At 51.2% G+C, this 23,363-nt stretch overlaps 1 protein-coding gene and 1 long non-coding RNA gene across 2 annotated transcripts in view; both read right to left on the reverse strand.

Annotated features, from left to right (window-relative positions):
• Nucleotides 1–23,363, reverse strand: part of CCDC191 (coiled-coil domain containing 191) — a 212,433-nt gene that overhangs the window by 75,656 nt on the left and 113,414 nt on the right. The window lies entirely within an intron of this gene.
• On the reverse strand, nucleotides 1,319–22,759 carry LOC115470615. Its single transcript, XR_003942224.1, has 3 exons — nucleotides 22,730–22,759; nucleotides 13,145–13,239; nucleotides 1,319–1,402 (listed from the first exon to the last, which is right to left on the reverse strand). It is a non-coding gene; the product is annotated as an uncharacterized LOC115470615 (long non-coding RNA).

The following is a 23,363-nucleotide window of genomic DNA, read 5'->3' on the forward strand; positions in this document are numbered from 1 at the left end:
CCCACAGTGCAGCTTCACCTCTTCTCTCTCTTCTTCTCTTTCTCCCCTTTAGTCAGCATCCCTTCTCTATCATTTTCTTCTCCTTCTTAATCAGCATCTCACCACTCTCTTTACTCCATCTCTTTTCCCAGTTTGCATCTCCCTCTCTCTCTCTCATTCTTCTCCCCCCCCCATAGTCAGATCTCCACATTCTCCCACGTTATAACAGAATCCTTCTATCTTTTCCCTTGTCTCAATTTCCCATGTCTTCCCTGTCCAATTTCTCTCTCTCCCTTCCCCAAATTGTCCAGCATCTCTCCCTCTCTCCTCCCCTCCATGGTCTAGAATCTCTCCCTTCTATCCCCTGACCAGCCATGATATGGCATCTCCCGCCCTCTCTCAATGCCCCCCCCCCCCCCCCCGTAACTTTAAAATTTGTTTTCTCTCGTAGAGGTTGCTGGCAGCAAGCAACAATTCACACACACAGCCCTCAGTCAGCCCCAAAGCCTTCTCTCTGATGCATCCTACCTAAGTGGAAACAGGAAATTGTGTCAGAGGGAAGGCTTGGAGTTGGCTGTGAGCAGCATGTGTGAAATGCTTCTCGCTGCCAGGTAAATCTAGAAGAGAAGACAAGTTTTAAAGGTATACTGGGTAGGAGGGAAGGTTGAGAGACAAGGGAAATGCCAAATTGTGGGAGTGAGGAGGGTGGGAGTGGAAGAGAGAGGGAAAGAAGCCAGACTTTGGGGGGGTGGGGGGGGAATTTAGTCAGGCAAGGGGCAGCCATGTCATTACCTGCTGAGCCCCAAGTGGGGGGAAGCCGTTTCAGCAGAAATTAAGCCCTGCACATTATCTACACTACCTACTCCACTTTCACTCTCACATACAAACTCTGTCCCCACTCTCCTTCCCTCTCCCCGGTGCTTTTACTCCCTTACCATCTCTTTAGCATTCTAGGCAGCACTCTCTGCAATCTTTTTCACCCAAGCTTAGTGTGTTATCCCAGGGGCTCAAAGTAGCATTTTGCCTACATGTTCACTACCTGCTCTGAAGCCATGGGAAAGAAAAGCCATATTGCACAATGCCGTCTGGTTGGTTGAATGCCAGATAATGAGGCTTTTCCTCATTATCTTTGAATTACTCTATTCTGACGTTCAGGTAAAGGAATTGGATCTTTTAATAGATTTTATTGTATTAACTGTTCGCAATGCCTGCAGGAAGAGCAGTATATCAAATCTAAAACCATAAAGCAAAGCAAAGCAAACCATCTTTTGATATTTTTGATTATGATTTGACAATGGTCTCTTTTAACAGTGATGCATATTGACTTCCTTTCTACCTACCCGTTTTTCTTCCTCCCGTGTTCTCTTTAGCTCCTCCAGCTCCTTTTTCCGTTCTGCTCGATGGGCTGCTCTCTCCTCCATCGCTAGAGGCAAAGCAAAAAAGGGGACGAGCGATGTGTATGTCCCAGTAAAGCACAACTGAACTGAGCTCCATGCTGTATCATGGGATTAGGATGAACAGATTATTTAGTCCACTACTTCTTCAACCTCCTTTGGAGGCACATGTAGCCAGTCAGGTTTTCAGGATTACCATAATGAACATGCATGAGATAGATCTGCATACATTAAAAATGCTCAGTATGCAAATGTCATATTCATTGTGGTAATCTTGAAAATCAAATGGCTGGGTGTATCTCTTGGAGACAGTTGAGAGGCACTGATTTAGTCCCTAAATGGTTGTGTGCCATGTTGGTGGAAATTTATTTCACTTAAGCTTGCCCTGTCTCACCAGTGTTTAAAATTTTGGGAAAAGACGGATAGTGCACAATCCCCAGAGGTTCAAGGTCAGCATGAAAAAGAGAAACATTTTACTCTTTTTCATTAGTTCCAACCCAGCACAATATTGGAAAGAAATTATACATACGGGCTCGAGAATTTGTCTATTCTTCATCAGAATAACTGAAAATTGAATGGAATGGGCCTATATCAGACAGGGGAAAAAGTGGGGAAAGACACAGAGCGGCATAAGTGCCACGGTTGGCGCTGACCTCGGATATTCAATGCCTGGCTGTTTCCGGAGACCAGCATTGAATATCCGGGGGATTTTCTTGGCTGGCTCTAACCCAGCCATAGGGAGCAATGATTTTTCGCCACTATTCAGTGTGCATTTTATAGTTGATACACCTCTGAAGCAGGCTGTTAGGCCGCAACATGTCGGGCTTGTTAGAACTGGATTTATATGTTGTACAATCACTGGATTTTCTGGTGTGGCTGAACTCTTCTACTGGGCTCTGTCTGTGTAATTTTATTAAATATTTATTGATAATTACTAGCCTGTATGTCTTCAGCTGTTTTTTTCTCTATCATACACTAAGAAATCCTCAGCTGTGCCACCAATTCTAGGCCTCAAATTTACCAATGCAGTGACCATATCTTTAAATTTTCTCACACCAATCTTGAGCTAATGCCAAGGCAGCTGTTGATCAAACAGTGTCCTGAGCAAGGGTTGCAGGTTCTTAGACTGACTCAAAAGGGTTCTGTAGGCTGTCATGGCTTGGTATCCAGGGTGGTACCCTGCTTACCCAGCACATGTACGGCCCTGGCTAACATATATTGGTGTGTACTGTAGTTACTAAGCCCCATTGAGATCAATGGGGCCCATAGATACACAATACTACTACTACTACTACTATAACATTTCTAGAGCGCTACTAGGGTTACGCAGCGCTGTACAGTTTAACAAAAGGACAGTCCCTGCTCAAGGAGCTTACAATCTAAAGGACGAAATGTCAAGTTGGGCAGTCTAGATTTCTTGAATAGTGGTTAGGTGCCAAAGGTGACATTGAAGAGGTGGGCTTTGAGCAAGGATTTGAAGATGGGCAGGGAGGGGGCCTGGCGAATGGGCTCAGGGAGTTTATTCCAAGCATGGGGTGAGGCGAGGCAGAAAGGGCGGAGCCTGGATTGGCGGTGGTGGAGAATGGTACTGAAAGGAGGGATTTGTCTTGAGAGCGGAGTTACGGGTAGGAATGTATGGGGAGATGAGGGTAGAGAGGTAGAGGGGCTGCAATCTGGTTTTCACACCTCTCCTCAACCGAAACTGCGCTTACTAAAGTCTCCAATGACATATTACTGGCTAAATCCAGAGGTCAATATTCCATCCTCATTCTTCTTGATCTTTCCGCTGCTTTTGACACTGTCGATCACAGCATACTTCTCGATACCCTGTCCTCATTTGGATTCCGGGCTCTGTCCTTTCCTGGTTCTCTTCCTACCTCTCCCTCTGCACCTTTAGTGTTCACTCTGGTGGATCCTCTTCTACTTCTATCCCTCTGCCTGTCGGCGTACCTCAGGGTTCTGTTCTTGGTCCCCTCTCTTTTCTATCTACACTTCTTCCCTTGGTTCATTAATCTCATCCCATGGCTTTTCCTACCATCTCTATGCTGATGACTCCCAAATCTACCTTTCTACCCCTGATATCTCACCTTGCATCCAAACCAAAGTTCAGCGTGCTTGTCTGACATTGCTGTCTGGATGTCTCAACGCCACCTGAAATTAATATGACCAAAACCGAGCTTCTCATTTTCCCCCCCAAACCCACCTCCCCCGCTCCCCCGTTTTCTATTTCTGTTGATGGCTCTCTCATGCTCCCTGTCTCCTCAGCTCGAAACCTTGGGGTCATCTTTGACTCTTCTCTCTCCTTCTCTGCTCATATCCAGCAGATTGCCAAGACCTGTCGTTTCTTTCTTTACAACATCCATAAAATCCGCCCCTTTCTTTCGAGCACTCTACCAAACCCTCATCCACACCCTTGTCACTCTCGTTTAGACTACTGCAATCTTCTTCTTGCTGGCCTCCCACTTAGTCACCTCTCCCTCTCCAGTCGGTTCAAACTCTGCTGCCGTCTCGTCTTCCGCCAGGGTCGCTTTACTCATACTACCCCTCTCCTCAAGACCCTTCACTGGCTCCCTATCCGTTTTCGCATCCTGTTCAAACTTCTTCTACTAACCTACAAATGTACTCACTCTGCTGCTCCCCAGTATCTCTCCACACTCGTCCTTCCCTACACCCCTTCCCGTGCACTCCGCTCCATGGATAAATCCTTCTTATCTGTTCCCTTCTCCACTACTGCCAACTCCAGACTTCGCGCCTTCTGTCTCGCTGCACCCTTACTCCTGGAATAAACTTCCTGAGCCCCTACGTCTTGCCCCATCCTTGGCCACCTTTAAATCTAGACTGAAAGCCCACCTCTTTAAATTGCTTTTGACTCGTAACCACTTGTAACCACTCGCCTCCACCTACCCTCCTCTCTTCCTCCCGTTCACATTAATTGATTTGATTTGCTTACTTTATTTATTTTTTGTCTATTAGATTGTAAGCTCTTTGAGCAGGGACTGTCTTTCTTCTATGTTTGTGCAGCGCTGCGTACGCCTTGTAGCGCTATGAAATGCTAAATAGTAGTAGTAGTAGTAGTTAGTAGGAGAAGCTTGAACTGTATGCGGTACCTGATCGGAGCCATGAAGTGATTTGAGGAGAGGGGTGGTGTGAGTCCAGGTGGAAGATAAGACGTGGAGCAGAGTTTCTGAACGGACTGAAGGGGGATAGATGGCAAAGTGGGAGGCCAGTGAGGAGTAGGTTGCAGTGGTCAAGACGAGAGGTAATGGAGAGGGGATGAGTTCGGGTGGTGTGCTCAGAGAGGAAAGGGCGAATTTTGCTAATGCTGTAGAGGATGAAGCGACAGGTCTTGGCTATCTGCTGGATATGCGCAGAGAAGGAGAGGGAGGAGTTGAAGATGACTCCGAGGTTGCGGGCAGATGAGACGGGGATGATGAGGGTGTTATCTACTGAGATAGAGAATGGAGGGAGAGAGAACTGGGTTTGGGTGGGAAGACAATAAGCTCAGTCTTGGCCATGTTCAGTTTCAGGTGGCGGTTGGACATCCAGGCAGCAATGTCGGATAAGCAGGCCGATACTTTGGCCTGGGTTTCTGCAGTGATGTCTGGTGTGGAGAGATAAGCTGGTGTCATCAGCATAAAGATAATATTGGAAACCATGAGATGAGATCAGGGAGCCCAGGGAAGAGGTGTAGATTGAAAAAAGAAGGGGTCCAAGGAAACATCCTTGAGGAAACTCACAGAGAGTGGGATGGGGGTGGAGGAAGAGCCATGAGAATGTACTCTGAAGGTACGGTGGGAGAGATAGAGGAGAACCAGGAGAGGACAGAGCCCTGGAACCCAAATGAGGACAGTGTGGCAAGGAGTAAATTGTGATTGACAGTGTCAAAAGCGGTGGATAGGTCGAGGAGGATGATGGAGTAGTGACCTTTGCATTTGGCAAGAAACAGGTCATTGCAGACTTTAGATAGTGCCGTTTCTGTTGAGTGAAGGGGGCGAAAGCCGGATTGAAGTGGATCGAGGATGGCATGAGAGGAAGAAAATCAATGCACTGTGAACAGCGCGTTCAAGTATCTTTGGAGAGGAAGGGTAGGAGGGAAATGGGGCGGTAGTTGAAGGGGCAGGCAGGGTCAAGTGATGGTTTTGAGGAGAGGTGTGACTACAGCATGCTTGAAGGTGTCAGGGACAGTGCAGTGGAGAGAGAGAGGTTGAGGATATAAGAGATGGGGGGGGGGGGGTGACAGTAGGAAGGATGGTGTTAAGTAAGTTGGTGGGGATGGGGTCTGAGGAACAGGTGGTACATTTCGAGGAGGAAAGAAGATGGGTGGTTTTCCTCTTCGATGATATCAGGAAAGAGGAGACGGAGGCCTGGGTTGGTTGGTTGAGGGAGTGGGTTATAGGGTGAGAGGAGGAGATGGTTTGGTGGTGAAATCGAGGTTGATCTTCTGCACCTTGTCGCGGAAGTAGTCAACCAGTGATTGAGGAGACAGTGAGGGGGGGTGGGGGGGTGGGAGCGGAGGGCACTTTGAGGAGGGAGTTAAGGGTGGCAAAGATACTCTCATGTGCATCAATATTTGGTAAAAAGTACCCAGTGAGCTGGCAACTTCACATAGGCTGTCCTGAATCCAGAAAATCTATCAGATGTTAAAATGACCTAGAGATGGTCGTAACTAGTGAGGTAATTAAATTTGCTGACGACACAAAGTTATTCAAAGTTGTTAAATCGTGGGAGGATTGTGAAAAATTATGAGGACCTTAGAGACTGGGCGTCTAAATGGCAAATGATGTTTAATGTGAGCAAGTACAAAGTGATGCATGTGGGAAAGAGGAACCCAAATTATAGCTACGTCATGCAAGGTTCCATGTTAGGAGTCACAGACCAAGAAAGGGATCTAGGTGTTGTCGTTGATACGTTGAAACCTTCTGCTCAGTGTGCTGCTGCGGCTAAGAAAGCAATAGAATGTTAGGTATTATTAGGAAAGGAATGGAAAACAAAAATGAGGATGTTATAATGCCTTGTATCGCTCCATGGTGGACCGCACCTCGAATATTGTGCTCAATTCTGGTCGCCACCTCTCAAAAAAGATATGGTGGAATTAGAAAAGGTGCAGAGAAGGGCGACAAAAACGATAAAGGGGATGGGACGACTTCCCTATGAGGAAAGGCTAAAGCAGCTAGGCTCTTCAGCTTGGAGAAAAGGCGCTGAGGGGAGATATGATAGAGGTTTATAAATAATGAGTGGAGTTGAATGCATAGATGTGAAGCGTTTGTTTACGCTTTCCAAAAATTACTAGGACTAGGGGGCATGCAATAAAGCTACAATGTAGTAAGGTAAAATTATGTATAATCATACCTGATAATTTTCTTTCCATTAATCATAGCTGATCAATCCATAGACTGTGGGTTGTGTCCATCTACCAGCAGGTGATATAGAGAGCAAACTTTGCCTCCCTATATGTGGTCATGTGCTGCCGGAAACTCCTCAGTATGTCGATATCAAAGCTCCATCCGCAGGACTCAGCACTTAGAGAATTACACCCACGAAGGGACACTCTGCCCAGCTCACCACCGCCGAAACGGGGGAGGGGAATTAACCCAGCTCATCCCCACCAAGTGGGGGAGGGGAATCCGTCCAGCTCATCCCCGCGGAGCGGGGAGGGACACCACACCCCCGATGCGGGGGGTCTGGCTTATCCTGCAACCGCAACCGCGGGAGGAGCTGACTGACCCTAACCCCGAAGCGGGAGGGGTACAAGCTGCCCTACAGCCGCACGAAGCGGGAGGGAGTGCCGGCAGAATTTATGTCTCAATCCAGCCCCGTAAAACGGAGGGGAGAGGAATGCAGCAGCTCACTGTAACACAAACTCGTCAACTCTTGAAGAATCCAAGTGAAAGAAGAACTTGAACACGAAGTCCTCCTGAAGTAACTGAAGGCTAAACTTGAACCTAAAATTCAACCAGAATATAAACAGTACAGATATCTGGGAGGGGCTATGGATTGATCAGCTATGATTGGAAAGAAAATTATCAGGTATGATTATACATAATTTTACCTTCCATATCATCAAGCTGATCAATCCATAGACTGGTGGGATGTACCGACGCAGTACTCACCCAGGGCGGGACATAGAAATCCCTGACCTCAACACTGAAGCTCCAAACCGGGCCTCCGCCCGTGCAGCCACAGTCAAACGGTAATGCTTGGAGAATGTATGAGCCGAAGCCCAAGTTGCCGCCTTGCATATCTCTTCCAAGGAGACGGATCCGGCCTCTGCCATCGAGGCCGCCTGAGCTCTCGTGGAGTGAGCCTTCAGCTGGATAGGCGGCACCTTCCCCGGCTCACATAAGCCGCTGCAATGGCTTCCTTGACCCATCTTGCCACTGTAGGCTTAGCAGCCTGCAGACCCTTACGAGGACCTGCAAACAGGACAAACAGATGACCGATTTCCGGAAATCATTGGTCACTTCCAAGTATCTGATGATGACTCGTCTCACATCCAGATATTTAAGAGCAGAGTACTCCTCTGGGTAGTCCTCCCTACGAAAGGAAGGGAGACAGAGCTGCTGATTCACATGGAAGCGAGAACCAATCTTGGGCAGGAAGGAAGGCACTGTGCGAATAGTCACTCCTGCTCAGTGAACTGCAGAAAAGGCTCTCGACATGAGAGCGCCTGGAGCTCGGAAACTCTTCTGGCTGAAGTGATAGCCACCAAAAAGACTGCTTTCAACGTCAGGTCTTTCAGAGATGCCCTCGACAAGGGTTCCAAAGGCGGCTTCTGCAATGCTCTTAGCACCAGGTTGAGATTCCACGCAGGCACCACTGAGTGCAGAGGAGGGCGCAGGTGATTAACTCCCTTGAGAAAGTGCACCACATCTGGCTGCGAAGCCAGGGAAACACCCTTCAGGCGGCCCTGAAGCAAGCCAGAGCCGCTACCTGGACTTTAAGGAACTGAGCGACAGGCCTTTCTCCAGACCTTTGCAGGAACGCCAACACTGAAGAATTGGAGCAGTGAAGGGAGAAAGTGAGCCTGCTTCACACCATGCTGCAAAGATACGCCAAACCCTGGCGTAAACAGTAGAAGTAGAGCGCTTCCTCGCTCTCAGCATTAGTGGCGATGACCTTGTCTGAGAAGCCCTTCTTCCTCAGACGCTGCGCTCAATAGCCAGGCAAGACCAAAGGGAGAGGGATCCTCCATCACCACGGGACCCTGATGTAACAGGCCCTGCTCCACTGACAGCCGCAGAGGATCGTCGACTGAGAGCCTGAACAAGTCCGCATACCAGGGACGTCTGGGCCAATCCGGACCCACCAGGATTACCCTGCCGGGATGCTTTGCCACCCGGTCTAGCACCCTGCCCAACATGGGCCAGGGCGGGAACACATAGAGGAGCTCTTGTGTCGGCCACTGTTGGAGAAGAGCATCTACTCCCAGGGATCGGGGTCCCGTCCTCTGCTGAAAAACGCGGCACTTGGCCATTGGCCGATGACGCATCAGATCTAGGCTCGGCTGGCCCCAGCGCTTCGTGATGTCCAAGAACGCCTGAGCAGATAGTTGCCACTCTCCGGGCTCCAAGGTATGGCGACTGAGAAAGTCCGCCTTGACATTCATGACTCCGGCAATGTGGCCGCTGAAGCTGCTCCAGTTCGCTTCCGCCCACTGGCAAAGACTCATAGCCTCCTTGGCTAGAGGGCGCTCTTGGTACCTCCCTGGCGGTTGATATAGGCCACAGCCGTGGCATTGTCCGACAGGACCCGTACAGGCTTCAACCCAGTACCGGATGAACTCCAATAACACCAACCGAATGGCTCTGAGTTCCAGGAGGTTGATAGACCACTGCCTCTCTAGGAGACTAGAGCCCCTGCGCTGTCCTTCCCAAGCAGTGGGCTCCCCAGCCCATCAAAGAGGCGTCTGTCGTGACGACAATCCACTCCGGGGTCACCAGAGGCAATCCTGCAGACAACTTGTCTGTCTGCGTCCACCAGCTCAGCGCCTTGCGCACTGCTGGGTCCACGGGAAGGCGCACAGCATAATCCTCCGACATCGGAGTCCAGCGCAGCAGCAGAGATAGCTGTAGTGGTCTCATATGAGCCCTGGCCCAGGGCACTACTTCCATCGTGGCCGTCATAGAGCCCAACAGCTGCACGTAGTCCCAAGCCCGAATAGGAGAGGCTACTAGGAACTAGTCCACCTGAGCCTGAAGCTTGACAATCCGATTGTCTGGCAGGAACACTCTGCCCACTTGGGTGTCGAATCGAACTTCCAGATACACCAGGGACTGAGTCGGGCGCAGCTGGCTCTTCTTCCAGTTGATGATCCATCCAGGGAGCTCAAAAGAGCAATTACCCGGTCCATAGCTTTGCCGCACTCTGCATAAGAGGGGGCTCGGATCAACCAGTCGTCCAGATAAGATGGACTTGTACTCCTTCCTTTAGCAGGAAGGCCGCTATGACCCCCATTACTTTGGAAAAGGTCCGCGGAGCAGTAGCCAACCCGAAAGGGAGGCTCTGAACTGGAAGTGTCGTCTCAGGACTGTAAAACGCAGAAAGCGTTGGAGAGGCCAGATGGGAATATGCAGGTACTTCCTTGATGTCCAAGGAAGCCAAGAACTCTCCTGCCTTCACTGCCGCTATAACAGAGCGGAGAGTCTCCATGCGAAAGTGCCTCACTTTCCAGGCCCGATTGACCCCTTTGAGGTCGAGGTAGGCCGGACAGAACCTCCTTTCTTTGGAACCACAAAGTAAATGGAGTAACGTCCCTTGCCAATCTGATTTTTTGGCACCGGAACGACCGCACCCAGGCGGATCAGGTTGTCCAAGGTCTGCTGCACTACCACAGCTTGACCGGAGACTTGCAGGGAAGAGTACAACCCGTCTCTTAAGGGTTGGCAGAACTCTAGCTTGTAGCCGTCTCTGATGACTTCCAGCACCCACGCGTCTGAAGTTATAGTGGTCCACTCGCCCAGAAACGAGGACAGCCGTCCTCCAATCTGCACTGGGGCGTGGACCAAGGCCCCGTCATTGGGTACGAGACCCTGGGGGAGATCGGAGGGAGCACCTCCGGGACGGCGGTCTCTGCGAAAGGAATGCTGCTTGGGGAGAAATTCCTCTGAAGGAAGAGGGGGCAGAGGAACCCGACTTGCCCGGGCGGTACGATGGGCTTCCTGCAACCGTCCTCTGGAGGTATCGGGACGAGTACTAACCCGAGCCCTGACCTCTGGTAATTTCTTGCCCTTAGACGTGCCGAGATCGTCACGATTTTATCCAGCTCGACCCCAAAGAGCAGCTTGCCTTTAAAAGGCAATCTAGCCAGGCGGGATTTAGAGGCGTGGTCAGCAGACCAATGTTTCAGCCAAAGCCACCGCCGCGCAGAGACTGTCTGAGCCATGCCTTTAGCTGAGGCTCTCCAGACATCATACAAAGTCTGCCAAATAGGCTAAGCCCGAATCCAGGGCTGGCCAATCAGCCCTCAAGGAAGATCCGAGGGGGAAGCCCGCTGCACCATAGTCTGGCACGCCCTGGCCACATAGGAGCCGCAAACTGAGGCCTGCAAACTTAAAGCAGCTGCCTCAAAGGACGACCTTAAGGCCGCCTCCAATCTTCTGTCTTGGGCGTCCTTTAGGGCCGTGCCACCTTCCACCGGCAACGCCGTTTCTCTTAGTCACCGCAGTGATTAAAGAATCCACGGTAGGCCACAGATAGGCCTCACGTTCACTCACAGCCAAAGGATAGAGGCGGGACATAGCCCTAGCCACTTTAAGGCTCGTTTCCGGGACATCCCATTGAGCCGCAATTAAGGTGTGCATGGCATCATGCACGTGGAAGGTTCTAGGCGGGCGCTTCGTCCCCAGCATAATGGCAGAGCCAACAGGGGCTGAGGGAGAGACGTCCTCCGGAAAGGAAATCTTCAAAGTGTCCATGGCCTGTAACAACAGGTTGGGCAAATCCTCTGGGCTAAAAAGCCGCGCTGCAGAGGGTCATCCGCTCCAGCCGAGCGGGGATCTATCTCCTCCAAGGAATCCACAAAGGATCGTTGGGAGACCTCAGACACGCTGCCCTCATCTACATCGGAGGAGACAAAAGTCCTCCAAGGCCTGGAAATCAACCCGAGGGCGTTTACCTCTGGGAACCTCAACCTCTTATCAGAAGAGGGAGCAGGGGCAGCGTTTTGCATGAGGAAGCCTGATGCAGCAGCAAAACAAACTCGGGGGAGAAACCCCCCAGACTGTGCACTTCCGCAGCCTGGGCAACAGCCCTAGACGCACTCTCAACCGGCGCTCGCAATAGCGGGGAGAGACATGCTGCGCATCCAAAATGGCGTCCGGCGCGAAACTCCGTGAAGGAGCCGCGCGAAGAACGGCGCTTAACTTTAGCCACTTTTGTGCCGTCGCCCAAATTAAGGGCGTTCATGGCATTATGTCTCCAACCTCAAGGGCGGCCCCGAAGAAGCCGTCCGAGCCGCGTGGCCGGCTAAGATGGCGGAGGCGAGGAGCGGGGGATGGGCGTTTATGGCGGGAAAAAACCGCCACGCCGAGGAACGACCGGGACATTCATCGGTCACTAAACTATCACCCATCAAGGGCGAATCAGGTTGTAAAACCCCCGCATCCCTCTAGAAGCGCTCCAGCGATCCGGGAGCGACTCTTTGCGCCCTCGCCCTCGACGCCATTGCCACGAGAGAAGAATCGGGAACCCCCTGCCCGCTATAAAAAGGTAAATTACCTGCTTGCCGCTCCGAGCTGTAACGAACTGGTGTCCCAGTGAGTAGCTGCAATGAACGTTTAAAGAAACGTCGAATTAAACGCCTTTAAAGACGTTTAAAAATATTTTTTTTTTTTTTTTTTTTAAACGGAGCCAGCGGGAGGGGGGAGAAAAGGAGGGACCTGGCACCACCAGGTTTGCACTTGCTCAAAGAGCCCTCAACCCCAGGCCTCAACAAAACCTAAGGATTAGGCTTGGAGGCCTAGCCAGAGCTGCTGCTGTGTGTGACCACCACCTGCTGAGATAGAGAACATACTGGGGAGTTTCCGGCAGCACATGACCACATATAGGGAGGCAAAAGTTTGCTCTCTATCTCCACCTGCTGGTAGATGGACACAACCCACCAGTCTATGGATTGATCAGCTTGATGATATGGAAATTTAAAACGAATCAGAGAAAATATTTTTTAACTCAATGTGTAATTAAACTCTGGAATTCGTTGCCAGAGAATGTGTAAAGGTAGTTAGCTTAGCGGAGTTTTAAAAAGGTTTGGATGGCTTCCTAAAGGAAAAGTCCATAGACCATTATTGAATGGACTTGGGGAAAATCCACTATTTCTGGGATCAGCAGTACAAAATGTTTTGTACATTTTTGGGATCTTGCCAGATATTTGTGACCTGGATTGGCCACTGTTGGAAACAGGATGCTGGGCTTGATGGACCTTTGGTCTTTCCCAGTATGGCAATACTTATGTAGAGTTTCAGAGACAAAATCATCAACATTTCAGATATACTGTGATGACATTTCAAGCAAAATGTCACTGTAGTGCATTAGCTGAGATGAAGTCACTTCTGCCACTTGCACGGAAATTTGGATTGATTGACAGGTACAGCCTCATGGGATGACTTGCGGCACTGCAAATTAACTACGCATCAGGGGTGGCCCCTATCAGTCTTGACTTACAATACTGATAAAAGGACACTGAATCCCACTCCCATCACATGTTGCCATCCTTAACTCCCATGCAATGGTAGTTACAGGTTAACTGACCTCTTTCATAACAAGCAGCACTGTACCTTTCAGCATAGGGTGAAGTGAAGTTAGGTGGCTAGGGATTCTCCTGGAAGTATCAGCTTGGTTGCTATCCAGTCCAAGGGAATGAACAGGTGAACTGAAAACACAAATATCCAAAGAAATTACACCTGTATATTTCACATGATCATAATATGCTATTGTTACCTGGAATTAAGGCACACAGTCAAAAGCTGAATAATTGTCTCAAGTTCTTCAGTATTGTGAACCCCTGCACTTGATTTGCCAAACAGCTATCTGTTGCTCATTTGGACTTCCAGCTTCAATAAGTGTTACGGCATTGTGAATCTTCTATTGCAGCTATATAATGTTTTCCTCCAATTTTATCCTTTCACCGTCCATCACTGTAAGTTCTCTGTAGAGGGTTACAGGCTGTGGTTCCATCCTTAAACCCTGTTATATAGTGGCTGGGATTGCCTCCTCTCTGGGGCTGTAAACACTGCCTCTACAACATCCCTAGTCCCTGCCTGAACAAGAAGAAGAAGCTGAATCTAAGACTAAATACTGGATTTCCCACATCACTTTGCACAGAACTGCCTGAAGGGCACTGGGAGTTGTCTTTACGGACACCAGATTGATCAATATTCTGAGTGTATATTGCATCTTAGAAGTACAAAAACGATGCTCTTTGATATAATGCAACTATAAAGAAAGCACCAGCAATACATTAGGGAGAATCAGATCATATCCAGTACTCTCATATAAGTGTGAACAAGGCTAGAATTTCCAATAGAGGTTCCAGTTGTCCTGTTTCTGCGATTGGTGAGCCCTTAGGTTCCCTAAGGCCCCACAGGTCCTTAGAGGACAGCCGTGCACCCCGAATCTTCACCCGCGGCGGCCGCCGTTCACCAAGGGTTGAGCCCCCAGCTGCAGGCGGCCAGCAGGACTGCTGGAACCGCGGGGTGACGGCTGACCTGGCTGGTAGTCAGTAACACCGTCTAGGACGCTCAGTCTCTGAAAAGTAGCTAGCAAGGGCGGCTAGCACTCCGTAAGGATAAGTAGCACAGTCTCTGAAGGGTAGCTAGCTAGGGCGGCTAGCATTCCGTAAGGATAAGTAGCACAGTCTCTGAAAGGTAGCTAGCAAGGGCAGCTAGCACTCCGTAAGGATAAGTAGCACAGTCTCTGAAAGGTAGCTAGCAAGGGCGGCTAGCACTCCGTAAGGATAAGTAGCACAGTCTCTGAATAGCTAGCAAGGGCGGCTAGCACTCCGTAAGGATAAGTAGCACAGTCTCTGAAGGTAGCTAGCGGGCGGCTAGCACTCCGTAAGGATAAGTAGCACAGTCTCTGAAGGTAGCTAGCAAGGGCGGCTAGCACTCCGTAAGGATAAGTAGCACAGTCTCTGAAGGTAGCTAGCAAGGGCGGCTAGCACTCCGTAAGGATAAGTAGCACAGTCTCGAAAGGTAGCTAGCAAGGGCGGCTAGCACTCCGTAAGGATAAGTAGCACAGTCTCTGAAGGTAGCTAGCAAGGGCGGCTAGCACTCCGTACAATCCCACTGTGCAGGCTTCTGATACACGAAACGGAAGCACTGAGTCTTCTAGCTCCCATGTTTAAATATTGCGCCGTTCCGCCCCCTCGTCGGGAGGAGAACCAACCAACCCGGACCCGGAAGACGATGGGGCTTGAGGATTGGCCGGCCCCCCTCCAGGCGGAGTCTGAGTCCCGGCGCGCCAATCCGGCGTGTTGGGGGAGCCTCCGCACCGATCCGCCCAGGGCAAGGGAAGCGTCGGCGCCGACGCCGCCATCTTGGCCGGCGCAACGCTCCACTCTCCGGGACCCGCGTTTGTTCCAGCGGGTCGCCGGTCTCGGCCCGACCCGCGGCAGCGCCGGCTTCCCCGGAGGTCCGTCCCCGCAGCCCTGGACGCCGCGAGGCCCGTCGACCATCGCTCCCCACCCGGGAGCGCAGGTAGGCACGTGAAACGTGACAGTATCCTCCCCGGATGCCCCCTCTCCCCGGGCCGGGTTTGGAAGGAAACCGGGCATGAAAGGCTCTGATCAGATCCGGCGCATGTACGTTTTCCGCGGGTTCCCAGGAGTTGTCCTCGGAACCAAAATGCTTCCAAGACAATAAGTAATATCCTTCTCCGTCGCCTCTTTGAATCCAGAACGTCCTCCACCTCATACTCCGGGGGAGTGGCTTCTAGAGCTTCGGCCTCTTGCCGTTGAGGGTGCCATCGGGACCCTCGAAACCTTTTCAACAGGGAAATATGGAAGGCGTTATGCACCCGTAGGGTACTCGGTAATTGCAACCGGTAGGTTACTGTTCCAATTCGTGATTGGATTGCAAACGGTCCAATGTATCGAGGTCCCAACCTCCGGGAGGGCACCCGGAGTCGTAGATATCTTGTGCTTAACCATACCTTCTGCCCCGGCTGTAACACTGGAGCGGATCTGCGAAGACCTTGTATTTGGCCGCAGTTCTCTGCAATTGTTTCCGGGCCATCTCCCAGACCCTCTGTAGATCAGCCAGAGTTTGATTAACCATGGGGGTCGGAGATGTAGAAGGGAACGGTGCTGGAAGCCGAGATGTCGTCCATATACCACAAAGAACGGAGAGTCTCCCGAGGCCGAGTGGTCACTGTGGTTATATGCAAACTCGGCCCAAGGAAGCAAAGAGGCCCAGTTATCTTGCCGCTTGTTGACAAACGCCCGCAAAAATCCCTTCAATGTCTGGTTAATCCTTTCAACCATGCCATTGGTTTGAGGATGGTAGGCCGATGAAAAGTGGGTCTCTACCCCCAATGCCGTACATAATGCTCTCCAGAAGCGTGAAGTGAATTGGGGTCCTCGATCACTGATGATCCGAATGGGCAGCCCATGAAGCCGGAAAATGTGTTGAATGAAGTATTGGGCTAAGGCGGGCCGATGGTAGTCCCGGCAACGGAACAAAGTGGGCCATCCTGGACAGCCGGTCACCACCACCCAAATTACCGTGTGACCCCGGGAGCTGGGGAGGTCAGTGATGAAATCCATGGATAACTCCGTCCAAGGGACTGTCGGTACGGACAGCGGTTGCAAGTCCCCTACAGGAGGCCCAATTACTGGCTTAGTCCGAGCACACACAGGACAAGTGGTGACGAATTGGAGAATGTCCCGCCTCATATGAGGCCACTGATACTGTCTTGCAATGAAACGGAGGGTCTTTTGATACCCGAAGTGTCCGGCCCATCTGGACGAATGTCCCCACTGCATTACTTTTCTCTATCGGCGGGGGGCACTACTTCCTTTATAGGAGTGACTCCTGTGGCCGCACCGAGACATGCCCGGATCCAACATGGGATGGATCTCCGTTGTCTCTTCTGGAACCTCAAATGCTCTGGAGAGAGAATCCGCAGGAGTATTCTGAGCCGCAGCCCGAAACACCAGTTGAAAGTGAAATCTGGCAAAAAAACAACGACCACCGGGCCTGCCGGGGATTCAGCCGTTGGGCCTCTTGCAGATACAGAAGATTCTTGTGGTCAGTGATCACCGTAAACCGGTGTTCGGCTCCCTCCAGCAGATGCCTCCATTCCTGTAAGGCTAATTTTAATGCTAAGAGTTCTCTATCCCCTACCGTATAGTTACGTTCCGCCGGGGAGAATTTACGAGAGAAGAAGGAGCAAGGTTGACGCCGGCCTTTGGGGTTGACTTGAGAGAGGACCGCCCCAGCCCCCAAAGCGGACGCATCCACTTCCACAATAAAGGGTTTCTCAGGATCCGGGGCCAACAGGATGGGTGCTGAGTTGAACGCCTCCTTCACGTGGCGGAAAGTCGCTTGTGCCTCTGGCGGCCAATCCCGGACCTTCGCGTTCTTCCTAGTGAGCGCCGTCAGCGGCGCTGTCAGTTGTGAATACTGAGGTATAAACTGGCGATAGTAGTTCGCAAATCCCAGAAAACGTTGTAGCGCTTTCAATCCCAGTGGTTGAGGCCATTCCCGAATAGCGCGGAGCTTGTCAGCCTCCATCTGCAGGCCCCCGGGTAACAGAATGTGTCCTAAAAAAGGCAGCGACCGCTGATGAAAGGCGCACTTACTGAGCTTGGCGAACAGGCGGGATTGCCGCAACCGTTGCAGCACAGCGCGCACATGACTTACATGCTCGGCGGGGTTCTGGGAAAAAATCAAGATGTCGTCCAGGTATACTATCACCGTGGAGTTCAACAAATCCTCGGCACGAAATTGATGAATCGTTGGAACACTGCAGGGGCGTTGCATAGGCCAAACGGCATCACCCGATACTCAAAATGTCCCTCGTGAGTATTAAATGCCGTCTTCCATTCGTCCCCTGCCGGATTCGAACCAAGTTATAGGCCCCCCGCAAGTCTAATTTAGTAAAAATCTGAGCTCCTTGCAGCCTGTCAAAGAGTTCAGGAATGAGTGGTAGGGGAAAACGATCCTTTACCGTGATGGCATTTAACCCTCGATAATCAATACAGGGCCTCAAGGAGCCATCCTTCTTGGTAACAAAAAAGAATCCGGCCCCGGCAGGGGACGTAGAGGGGCGGATGAACCCTTTCCGAAGATTCTCCCGGACGTACTCTTGCATCACCTTGGATTCTTCCCGGGACAAGGTGTACAGTCGACCCCGGGGTGGCATAGCATCTGCCATTAACCTAATGGCACAGTCGAAAGACCGATGAGGCGGTAGGATCTCCGCCTCCACTGGACTAATACATCTGCAAGTCCCGGTAATCCATAGGCAGGGAACCTAGATCTGCCCGCGCCCCCTGCGGCACCATAGCCAATGCGGGACAGCTGCCCGGTTGGCCCTTACCACAGCTCCCCCGACAGGTGCTACCCCAAGACCGGATAGTTCCCCCGTTCCAGTCAATCACGGGACTATGACACCGGAGCCATGGCAAGCCTAGAACCACCGGATGAATTGTCCGGGATAGCACCAGGAACTGAACCTCCTCCCGGTGATCCTCCCCCACCTGCAATTCCAAAAAAGGGGTGATCTCCGTGACCGGCTGAGGTAAGGCAGTTCCTTGAATGGTGGTTACTTGCAGCGCCGGTCGACGAGGAAGCGTAGGCCAGCCCATCTGTTGCAACAGTTCATAGCCAATAAAGTTGCCCCCCGACCCAGAGTCCACCAGGGCCCGAGTCTGGATCATGGTCTCGTGCCACCGTAGAGTTACGGCAGTGTTACCAGGGAATCCGGTAGGGGAGCGGAGTGCCCCAAGACCCCTCCCTCAAGGTGCCTTGGGGGAAGCGTTTCCCGCCCGAGCGGGACAAGCACGGATGAAATGCCCGGCCTCACCACAATAGAGGCATAGCCCGTCCCACAAGCGCTTCTTCCTGTCCGAAGGAGCCAGCCGTTGACGGCCAATCACCATTGGTTCTTCCCCATATTCCTTGGAGTCCCGGGTCTCACGGCGAGGGGACGGGCCCTTACCGGCCCGAGCTCCCCGCGCCCACTTTTGCCGTTCAGCCGCGGGCTCTAGCTCGCTCCTGGAACCGGGTATCTACACGTATACAGAGCGAAATCAGGGCATCCAATTGCCCCGGGACCTCACGTCCTGCCAATTCGTCCTTGATTCGCTCTTGCAGTCCTTCCATAAAAATTGCCATCAGGGACTCCGGGTTCCAACGCAGTTCCGTGGCTAGAGTCCGAAAACGAATGGCATAATCAGCCACCTACCCTCGCCCTGTTGGATCCGCAGCATTTCCGACGCCACGGACGATGGTCTGCCCGGAAGGTCAAACACCATGCGGAAACGGCGCTGAAATTCTCCATACGTCTAAGATGGGGTCCTGCTGTTCGTTTAAGGGGGACACCCATGCCAGGGCCTTCCCCTCGCATAGGCCCATAAATATCCCACTTTACTTTGGTCTGAAGAAAATGCCTCCGGTTGCATCCGGAAGGCCAGGTTGCACTGATTGAGGAACCCCCGGCAGCCTCCGGGGGCCCCATCATACCGTGCTGGTTCAGGGAACCGAGGTCCCGTGCGGAACCCTCCCAAACGGGGAGCCGCTGCGGCCCCCTGGACCGCAGCGGCCTGGTTCTGTACCTGAAGCGTAGAGAGTTGAGAGCACACGTTCTGGAGCGCCCCTGACAGGGCGTTCAGCTGCTCCTGCTGCTGCTGAAGTACCTTGGCCAGGTCCCGTAGATCAGGCTGCGTAGGCGAGCTCATGGCTTCCGTTTCCTGTCCTGTTTCTGTGATGGTGAGCCCTTAGGTCCCTAAGGCCCCGCAGGTCCTTAGAGGACAGCCGTGCACCCCGAATCTTCACCCGCGGCGGCCGCCGTTCACCAAGGTTGAGCCCCCAGCTGCAGGCGGCCAGCAGGACTGCTGGAACCGCGGGGTGACGGCTGACCTGGCTGGTAGTCAGTAACACCGTCTAGGACGCTCAGTCTCTGAAAGGTAGCTAGCAAGGGCGGCTAGCACTCCGTAAGGATAAGTAGCACAGTCTCTGAAGGTAGCTAGCTAGGGCGGCTAGCACTCCGTAAGGATAAGTAGCACAGTCTCTGAAGGTAGCTAGCAAGGGCGGCTAGCACTCCGTAAGGATAAGTAGCACAGTCTCTGAAAGGTAGCTAGCAAGGGCGGCTAGCACTCCGTAAGGATAAGTAGCACAGTCTCTGAAGGTAGCTAGCAAGGGCGGCTAGCACTCCGTACAATCCCACTGTGCAGGCTTCTGATACACGAAACGGAAGCACTGAGTCTTCTAGCTCCCATGTTTAAATATGCGCCGTTCCGCCCCATCGTCGGAGGAGAACCAACCAACCCGGACCCGGAAGGCGATGGGGCTTGAGGATGGCCGGCCCACCCTCCAGGCGGAGTCTGAGTCCGGCGCGCCAATCCGGCATGTTGTGGGGGGAGCCTCCGCACCGATCTGCCAGGGCAAGGGAAGCGTCGGCGCCGACGCCGCCATCTTGGCCGGCGCAACGCTCACTCTCCGGGGACCCGCGTTCATTCCAGCGGGCCGCCGGGCTTGGCCCGACCGCCGGGCCAGCGCCGGCTTCCCCGGAGGTCCGTCCCCGCAGCACTGGACACCACGAGGCCCGTCTGACCATCGCTCCCCACCCGGGAGCGCAGGTAGGCACGTGAAACGTGACACCAGTGGCCACATCTTATATAAGGCTAACCAGCATGTCATTGTGGAGGTGTTACGTCCCCTCACCTGTTCGACGCTCCCTCCCAGCTAAGTCATTCCTCAGCTTCGTTCAAGAGGGACAAGGTTCGGTCTTAGGAGGGTTTGTTTCAGTTTCTAAGTTTGGCAGCCGTCATCCGAGTTGGATCAAGGACAGCAGCCATCTTGGCTAGCTCAGGAGGGGGCAGCCATCTTTGAGTAACGAGGTCAGGAAGGAAGCCCATATTTGGACGAAGGCACCTCTGCTGATGGGGGAAGCCATCTTGAATCAGCTGCACATACTTGAGCCTAATTCCTCCACTACTTAAAGCCCTGCCTTCAGTCCTTTGTTGCTTCGGCCTCATTTGTTCTGAGGAGTTGCTGTCGGAGTGCTGTTCACCAACTTTCTTCTGTTCCTATTTTCCTGTGTACCGGACCTTGGCTAGTCTTCTCGGATTACGCTTGTTTGCTGCCTGCCTTGACCCTGGACTGAATTGACTATTCTTTGACTGTTGGAGTTCTGGTTCTGGACTGTGTCTGTTTCCTGCTATCCTGGTCAGTGGCTGTGCAAACCCCGCCGGTTCCAGAAGTCCTGGTGGCTACCTGCAGCTGGGAGCTCAACTCCCGGTGAACGGTGGTCGCTTCCCAGGTGAAGCTAGGGGTTGTCTGGCTGCCTGACCGAGTGCGGTGTCACTCCATCCTCTGCCATGCTCAGTCAGGGCACAGGGGTTCACTACTACCGGGTCATAACAGGAGGAATCTTTCCTCCTTTCCTCTCAAGCTGGCCAGAACGTCAGATGAGGACTTGCACCTTCTCCTCCCTCTGACAACAGATTCAGAGAGGGGGTGGCTGTTCCAATGCTTACCTGTGGTGTAGCCATGGAGGGGGCCTGCAGAACTCCGTTAAATGGCTGGTGGGGATGCTAAAGCCCCACCAGCCAAAGAAATTCAGGGTCTGAGCTGCTCACCTTCTTGTGTTGCTGCTTCAATCAGAAGCCAGCGGAGTGCTTCCAGTTGCTGATGCCAGGACTTCTTCTTGCGCATACTCAGTTCACGTAAGAGACTTTTAAATACTTCTGTGGGCACCAGGTGTTAACCATGATTAATGTGCAGCCCTAAAAATAAGTGGCACAACTTCACAGGAGGTGGGCCTCTTTCAATTAAAAGGCAGCTCTGGAATGAGGGGGCATAGAATGAAGGTGAAATAAGATAAACTCAGGAGTAATCTATGGAAGTATTTCTTTACGGAAAGAGTGGTGGATATGTGGAACGGCCTCCTAGCAGAGTGGTGGAGACAAAGACTATATCTGAATTTAAGAAAGCACGGGACAGGCACAGAAGATCTTTAAGAGAAAGGAGAGGATAATAGAGATTAGCTGTTTGTAAGAAAGGGCAGACTGGATGGGCCATATTGTGTTAAATGTGTTGTAATTTTTTCTGTTTCTATGAGGTTCAAAATGTATCTGTAAACCTGAAGTAATTAGCTCAATCTGTTATCCTAACTGCTCCACACAGGTTCACTGGCCAAAAGCATCTCAATCAGGCACAGTGAAAATACGTTTTTGGTTTGCACGGGTCAAACCAACAGATATCCTGGCCCTGTCCCCAATTTCTTTAGTTTTTGATAATGCGGTGGGAAGGAAAATATTGGGTGATGGCCACGGCTCCAGTGGCCATCCTATTCTGCTGCGTGCTATGATCATATTATCAAAATAATATTTTGGAAAGGAAATATTTTATTTTAGTACGTTCTTGATTTCATATTTATATACGTTGATTTTGTAAGGCTATCTTGACTGTAAATCATCATACAGAGAAAACAGTTATTACGAATTGCAAGTAAAGCAAGTTATGCACCTGCTAGTAGGTGTTTCAAACGAGGACGCAGGTCATGAATTTCTCACACACATGGTGTGACGTAATCCAACAAAGCCCTGTGCAAATGCTACCAGCCGTTCTACAGCTTCAAGAACTTTGACAGTGTCCCACTGGGTGTGCACGAGTGCCTTCACACCCCGCATGATTGTGTGCGACCAACAGTACAATATCAAAGCAAAGAATACAACTCCTAGGGGAATGGGAAGGGAATGTGAAAATTCGTGTCCTGATGTCCTCAGAGAACACAAGCTACGGTGTGTAATTTCACTTTCCTCCGAGGACAGCAGGAACAATGATTCTTACACATTGGAATCCCTAGCTACCAGGCTCACTGAAAACAACAACTTAAGGACAACATGGACTTGCACCAGCAAGGCCAACCAGAACCAATTAACCTGAAACTATATGCAGTCCTGTTTGGGGATGGAGCCTGAACAGAAGAAAATGGGCCTAGGAGGGGTGAAGTTGGATACTAGACACCAACAAATTCTGCAGGAATTCCGATAAATTAGACCTACCAATTTGGATATCCGTGCTATTACTATTACTAATGTATTAGATTCTTTATATATTGCCTTTCTGTATCCTGTTCTTGCTGTTGGTGTAGGATACTTAGTTGATAAAATAATATGAAGTCATGTTATTTACCTTAAAGGTATATTGTTCTTTAAACTTGATGGTCCGCTCGCTCTCGTTGGCTGCCTTTCTTTAAAAGTGCTTTAGATCTTGAAACCTGATTGTTTAACTCTTTGGTGATGGTTGTGACACATTCTGCCTCCTTCTGTGACATCAGCCTTTGGTTCTCTTTCAGCTCCAAGATCATTTCTCTCTGTTCAAGAAGCTGCTTCCTTTGCTCCTCAATCAGCTGTTGTTGGAAGGCGTGGCGGTTCTCATAATGGCTTCCATACATGGGGCTTTCCTTTGAGCAGGATGAATCTGAGTGTTAAGAAGCTGCTCTGGAATGTTTAGGCCTAGAGCCTTGCACTGTGCTAGTTCCTCTGGAGTCAGAGCTGCATGCTTAAGTGTGATCTGCCAGGCATACTTGGGCTTTGTGCGTAAAACAGCACTAGAGTTGTTGACATCAGACTGTTTACTGTCACCTGTAGAAGTGACTTTCTCATTCCTTTCTCCAACTGCAGACTGTTGCTCCTATAAAGGGACAATGTTACCTAATGAGATACACTCTGTATTAGACACCTCTATCTACTCAATATTTTTTAATCATGCAAGACTAATGGTCTAAGGGCCCTTTTTACAAAGCCGTGCTAGTGATTAAAGGTAC

The sequence above is a fragment of the Microcaecilia unicolor genome, chromosome 5 (genome assembly GCF_901765095.1).
Source record: "Microcaecilia unicolor chromosome 5, aMicUni1.1, whole genome shotgun sequence".
NCBI lineage: Eukaryota > Metazoa > Chordata > Amphibia > Gymnophiona > Siphonopidae > Microcaecilia > Microcaecilia unicolor.